The sequence below is a fragment of the Rhipicephalus sanguineus genome, chromosome 6 (genome assembly GCF_013339695.2).
Source record: "Rhipicephalus sanguineus isolate Rsan-2018 chromosome 6, BIME_Rsan_1.4, whole genome shotgun sequence".
Taxonomy (NCBI): Eukaryota; Metazoa; Arthropoda; class Arachnida; order Ixodida; family Ixodidae; genus Rhipicephalus; species Rhipicephalus sanguineus.
This window is the reverse complement of record NC_051181.1, coordinates 67,928,534-67,935,747: the sequence shown is the minus strand read 5'-3', so window position 1 is coordinate 67,935,747 and position 7,214 is coordinate 67,928,534.

Here is a 7,214-nt window from a genome sequence, read left to right as displayed (position 1 = left end):
ACACACTCAGTGCTACGATAGCCTCGAGCGCAGACGTCGGTAATGTGATCATAAGTAAAGCGCATCGGCATTTATACATGTGGCATCGAAGATTCCAGCATTACCGTTGGTTGTCTGGTTAGTTCCAGAATAAACTACATTGTTCGCGTTGTGCGCGCAACCTTATGGGAATATTCTGAAATGATCGAAAATTTTCCCAGACAATGGGGGCGCGGTCAGCTCTGGGCAACGTTTAACAGGCTAGTTACATAAAAATATAAAAAGCAAGCGCGTGTGGAAATATGTTCACATTCAAAAATTTTTTTAAAATCATTCAGAAAGCTCACGGTGAAATATGGCCGCTCCCTTCACGCGATGAAAACGCTATTCTATATCCACAGGGCCAATGTGGCAGGTCTATTTGTGGTCTTGTACAAATGCTTACACGCGGATTTGGTGGTGAGAACATTGTCGTCCTCGGTGGTGGTCTTCCCTGATCCTGTTGAGAAAAAAGAAGCGAGCACCTTTAGAGATGGCGAATGACGTTCTCAACCACGTAAGATGTGCAAAGCACGATCTCACATTTTAGCATTCATAAAGGCAATGACGTGAATGCGAAAGACAGTTTGTATGAAGCTGCGTGTAATAATATGACCATTTATGTTTTGCAAAACGAATGACATAGATGACTGGTAGAAGTCGCGGCATTTCCGACGTATTACAAGAAATAAGATTCAACAAAGTTAGATAAGTGCTACAGCTCAGTTCAACAAATATAGGTATACAAAACATCAACGTCCAGCAAATTCAGAAGTTAATTGAGTACGGTGCAATATGCTGCGCAAGAGCTTAAAGTGCTAAATGACGGTCACCAATGGCGTTTTCTAGGCAGTAGTTGTTGAATTCTATATCAACTGGCCTCTTTCTTAGGGCGAATGTTGCGCCGAAGAATATGATGCCTCTGGGTGTCAAACTTGAGAGTACATCAATGTTATGCTAAGAGGCAGTGACAAAATATGTTCTGCCGTTTTAGTACACGCCGAATCAATTGTCCGATTTATAAGTAGCGAGCGGACTTCGAGTTAATTTTGACCACCTGGCCACACCAGCGCCTCCTCTAATTTTCTGTGCCTGGGCGAAGGAGAGGAGCGTAATGAGAACCGACCGTCGGCGTTAGTCCGGCTTTTAGCCGCTAGGCGCCACCACCGTAGTAGACCCGCCGTCGCGTCGTCGTTCGCGGAAATGAATGCCGGGGCTGCATTCGAAGCTGCTATATGGTTGAGTTTTCGGCTGTATTGGCGCTGTTTAAAGTATAATGAAAACTTGTACACAGGAATCATGAAGCGCTTGTCGTTGTGGGCACCCCACCCATTTCAATGGCATGTGTCGTTCGCGGCTATTTGATCGACACGCTCGCGCGTCGTCTGCTAGGCCCATACCAGAAAGCGCATGCCAGTGATGCGCGGAAGATTCTTTTGTCACCGTTACGCTCGCTTGACTGAGAGTCGGTTTTTAACTGTCTGAAAGCGGATTTTTGAAAGCAGCATTTACCAGGAGCTAATACTGAAAGCTTCGGCGCTTAAAGTTCCCCGATGCATGCTATACCGCCTGCTGGTGTAGCACACTATACCAAGCCAGGAGTTCGTGCGCTAAATAGGACGAAATGTCACTAGACTGTCCAGGGATATACGTGATCACCCGTTCCTTTCGTAAAGCTTTTGAGAATTACATTTGTTGCCACCGAGAGAAAGCAGCAGGTGGTGCCAGAAAATGAGGAACTATACGCCAAGTGATTCCACCATTTCAGAGCTTAAACCAGTTAAATCGTGGTGGCACGAAAAACTAAAGAAATTCAGCTGCATACGCCGCGCGCTTCCGGCAACGCTGGACGATGTCTGTGAACAGACGGTGTTGTTCAAGTCTAAAGTCGTAGTGCCGACTCTCAACTTGAGCCAATGTGATAGGCGTGAAAAATGCGGCCTGTTGTCAGTTGCTTCAGTTCATATTTGTATTTGTTGATGGATTGTTGTAGCATCAGTATCTGGCTCCTCAGCGCTTTCTTTTCTCTTCTATTTGGCTTTTTCGGTAGTGAGAAATGTAGAGGCCGAACGGCTGTGGACCTGGACGGTTTTGTCGCATGGGGCAGCCTGCCCAGCCTTGTGCACGCATTAATTGTGACACTGCACACGATGACTGTCGGTTGTTTCGCAGGTAGCGCATGTGGTGTCCATGGCAGGTGCGGATCGCGGGACCTTCCTTTTTCCCTAATTCGGCCGGGTGGGGGAGGGTTATTGCGCAACTCGCAGTAACTGAAGGGAAGGGGGAAATAAAGGCAATACATTTTTTCGCATTAGGTCTGCATTTTTCGAGTAATTGCAGCCTCCTCCTCTCATATTGCATAGTGCGCGTTGAAGTGCTTGTTTAAACGCGACAGAAAGGAACCAGTGTTCTTAAAAAGGACTGTGGTGAAAAGTATCTCCACGTGCAGTAAACGTTCAGAAATGAGAAAATAATGCTGTACTGGCTAACGTCGGTTTCAAGTACCCGATCCAATACGGGCGAGCTAGAACGATCGCGCGTTCATCATTATCAAAACCGTCCGAGAAAACGGAGCCGCTAATGTGACGTTGATTTTTGTTTCGTTAAACTTAAACATCTGTATCAAGTAGTATCAAGTTTCAGCTTAATGTAAAAGACTTCGGAAATCATGTGCACACGAAATCAATTCACTAATGACCGACTTACGTTGCAAAGCCTTGCCCGGTGGCGTAGTTCTTACTCACGATATGACGCAGCCATCTCCCTCGCCGTTTGATGTTTTCTTTTCCTCGTGGAACAACAAAGAACTCTTCTTTTTCAACGTCGTTTGAGCAGCCAACAGCACCGCAAGTCGGCATCGCGCTGCAGCTGATGCCACCTTGCTAAAGATAAAGAGCCTACACTGGTAGCGCAAATGTTTGCCTGTGGTTCCACGCTCCCCCATGGTATCGTTTTTCGGCGAATGAAATTCATGGCGGTCATATGAAGGAGGGGAGAATGGTCACGTATATTTACAGCAGCCCAGAGGGGACTTTGACGGTGCCAAAGAAGCCTTTTATAAACACTGTTGGCAGTGGCGCCCTCTGTGTGTGTGTGTGTGTGTCTCTTGCCTGTCATCTTCGCGCCTATTACCTTGGATAATCCAAGAAGCCATCGTTGGAAATGTGCATAGGGAAGCAGAAAAGGGCAAACATATGTGGAGAGAGGGAGAGAGCGCACGGGGAGGATATGCTCCTTTCCCCTTTTCACAAGTATCTGCTCTTTCGTAGAAAAAAAAACAGACCTTACATCGCAATTCGTGAGGGCATATAACCCTTTCTTAAACAAAGCATTGCAATGCTCCACCTATTTAAAATTCAAAAGGACGGACCTCCTATAGACACACTATTTCCCCCTATTGACACACTTTTTTTTCTTTTCCTGAATCTCCCTCACTCCTCGGGTCACAATAATATCTCCCTTGCAGTCTCTGGAGCGTGACGACGATCAATTTGGGCGTTTATCGTCACACTCAACAAGACAATGCTCACTTCCAAGAACGTCCTTCCAAGATCATTTAACCCCAACTGCGCAATTTGATGTACCGAGTGGGACGATCGAGAGCCAAGCTTTGCCGAAAGGCCTCATTGGACACTGTCAGAAGTCGCCTTCCGGCCAGGATCCTTCGAGGCAGCAGTGAGGAAGACGTACGGCGATGTTGGGAGATCAAAAGTAAAGAGATGTTTACTTGATTACATAATGGTAGAGGATGCCTCTTCCAGCGGGCCGAAGCCCGGCTTAAATGTCTTTCGGACGATTACTAGGGAAAATATTGTTCACTTCATTTGTCCAATAAGGTAACAGTCTCCATACGACACCCCGAAGGGGAAGAACGTGTGGGACTACCTCCGTTCCACCCCCGGGAAAACGCGAGGCGAGCTCGTCAGATTTGGTCAGATCCTCCAAACAACCAACACATAACTGCGCCAAGAAGTTCCAGGAGAATTACTCGATGGAGCCGATCATTAGCTTCTTCAAAGTGGGAGCGACAATGCGACATCGCCGAGGTCATCCCAGACGCATGGTGACCATAGGTCGGCAAACTCACTCATGAGTCGACTCACTCAGACTCAGATCGAGCCATGAGTCTGAGTCTGAGTGAGTTCGAGTGAGAAATATTTTGGTGAGTTTGAGTCCGAGTGAGTCCGGCTGAGAAAAATTTCCGTGAGTCTGAGTCCGAGTGAGTCCGGTGGAGAAAAAATTTGGTGAGTCTGAGTCCGAGTGAGCTCTCAGGGCAAAATATATTTCATGAGTGAGTCTGAGTGAGCACCACACTGTTTTGCCGACCTATCGTTATTTCTACACAACTTCACCATTACTATCAGCCCTATGTCGGCTCACGTTTATACTCCCGCCGACTCACACATACTTCAAAGCACTAGCGTTGATACACCAGCTCTATATTTATCAATCAAAGGCGTGAGTTACGTATTGGGGGGGGGGGGGGGGGAGCAGGTTCACCTCCCCCCGCAATCTCTTTCACAGAAAATTCTTGATAAAAATATATCTGGGAGTTACCTCTTTAAAAAAGATGTCCTTACTGGATTGCAACCACTGATAACTTATATTTGAAGGTACGAGGTCAAAAGGTGGTGCCAAGTAGAGCATCAATTACGCCAGATATTGGTGTTAAAGAGCATTGACACCATGGTCAAGAAAGCCAATTATACGCTAACCGACTCATGAGTCGACTCACTCAGACTCACTCAGACTCAGATAGAGCCGTGAGTCTGAGTCTGAGTGAGTTCGAGTGAGTAATATTTTGGTGAGTTTGAGTCCGAGTGAGTCCGGCTGAGAAACATTTCAGTGAGTCTGAGTCCGAGTGAGTCCGGTGGAGAAAAAATTTGGTGAGTCTGAGTCCGAGTGAGCTCTCAGGGGAAAATATATTTCATGAGTGAGTCTGAGTGAGCTCCACACTTTTTGCCGACCTATGATGGTGACCGATCCCTGCACCTTGAGACGTATTCCAAGAAAGGGCTGAGCGTGTGATCAGTGCGAGCCCCCTCCCCCTCCTCTGACTCGCTTCAGCTCAGTGACAATTAAATCTTTTCTGTTAATATTTCGGAATAATTTTTTGTTTTATATAGCCACTGATGGTGACTTGTGTTGCCCTCTTGGATCATGTGTCTCCGACAAATAAAAAAAAAGAGGGAAGGCTTCTTTCTTGCTGCCGCTGTAATGGCCACGCTTATTTCAACGACCTTCTACTTAGTAGACTAGCGGTTTAGCTTTGTTGATTTTCCAGTTTTTGCTAAAGTGACATAGCGCGTAGCTGTATGGGGAACACATCAACAACGAAGAAGATCGCTGACGTACAGATGAATGTTTAATATAGGAAAAGCAGAAAGAATGAACAAAAGAAGGAATGCGAAATGCAACAAGAATGAACAAAAGAAGGAATGCGAAATGCAACACAAGAAGACCCCCCTCCGATCGCCGTGTGGCCGTGCTGGCGTCTTCCAGAAATGCTAACTTCCTTATGGAACAAGCGTATAATACCCCTGACTGACACATGGGCAAAATACTTTGCAGTAAACCCGTTTTATTGCTTTGAAGGACCCTTTGGAGAGAGTTTGCGCTGATGACATACGGCATCTGCACTAAGTACTCCAGGTGGTTTGTGGCCTCTGCGATTAGCGTAGGTTTCACAGCTGAGCGCCGCAAGAAAAAAGAAAAGAGAAAAAAAAAAGGCATTGCTCCTTAAATTGGTGGTAGAGAACATATTCTTAAAACCACTCTGTCGATTGGCACCCATTGTGCAGACTACAATGCACCACACTATCGACAGTGCAAATGACAATGCCAGAATCCAACATGGCGGCGCTAGCGACTCAATGCGGGCGTACGAAGGAAGTCGTCACTGTCACAACAGTGGATTTTTGGGGAGCCACGCATATTTACAACGTCATGAGGGAATTAGTCGACACCTGGTGAGCCTTCGTTGAACGGCTGCATTCTTGAGTTCTGCACACCGTATGCGAGAGAACACCCTTCACGTTTGAAATGTGGATGCGGAATCCGCTTTTCCGAAAAAAGGAACATTGCCGGGAGGGAGATATTTCTTTGTCTTGTTGTCTTGGGACGTAGGTGGTCCCATGAACGACTTTCCGGAAGATGCCCCCTCGCATAAAGGACTCCAAGTACCCTTTGTTGGCATGCTCAAGCAAGCGATCATTCAAACACATTCCAGCTCTGTCTGAAGGTGCACAATGGGGTACGGGTAGAAGTGATGGGTGTATATCTCGCCGCAGCAGCCTAAAAAATTCCGCGTGCTAAAAAATTGTCTAAGTACAAGCCACAAAGCATGGATGTTTTTGCGCAAGGAAATACAGAGGGAAGGGGTCCAGGGGTGCGACTAGCCCAGCAACGTGTACTTCCTGAAAAATGGTGCCGGGGTGGGGGGTGGGGAGGCGATCGCCCAATCGCCCCCCCTTTTATCTGCCACTGGTCCATGGGCTCTGATTCTTTAGCTTCGGGGACCTAACGACAGCACTGCACATGGCGGCGATAGCGGTGCAGCGTTGCAACTTGTACATGCATTCGTTGACTGTTCGGACGCAGCCACGGTCACGTTTAGTGATACTTGCCATGCTTGGTTCAGTTGTTACCCTGGGCTGCAAACGTGAAGGGTAGTCTGCAAATACTGACCCTACGGCATCCATCTCAAGCCACCGCTTGTTATATTCTATGAAATTTTCGGGTCGTAAATGACGGCTACATACTTCTGTCGCTCCGCCTTGGAGCGGTTAGGCAATCCGTCGTTTTACCACCATGGACATCCACACTTGCCCGAAAAATGTGAGTCAGTAGTCAGAATTTGTTAAAAGGCTACCATTTCTTTCTATAATATGTTTCGACAGGTGGAAATAAAAGAAACTTAAGCATTGAGGAGGACAGCGCGTTCAGGCACCTCTATCTAAGTACACCAGAAAGGTGAAATTGTTTTTGTCTGAGCACTGCCACATGCACGCATGCAAATACGCACATTCAAGCATGGTGCAATTTTTTTAGGGAATCAACGAAATGCTACTCTCTGCAGAATTTATTGGATCGAAAGAGACAAGCAACCGTTACACAATACAGAAAATATACAAAAACCGAGCTTACATTTTGAAACATTTGGAAAGCCCACAAACAGAGGATCATAGCTAATACGG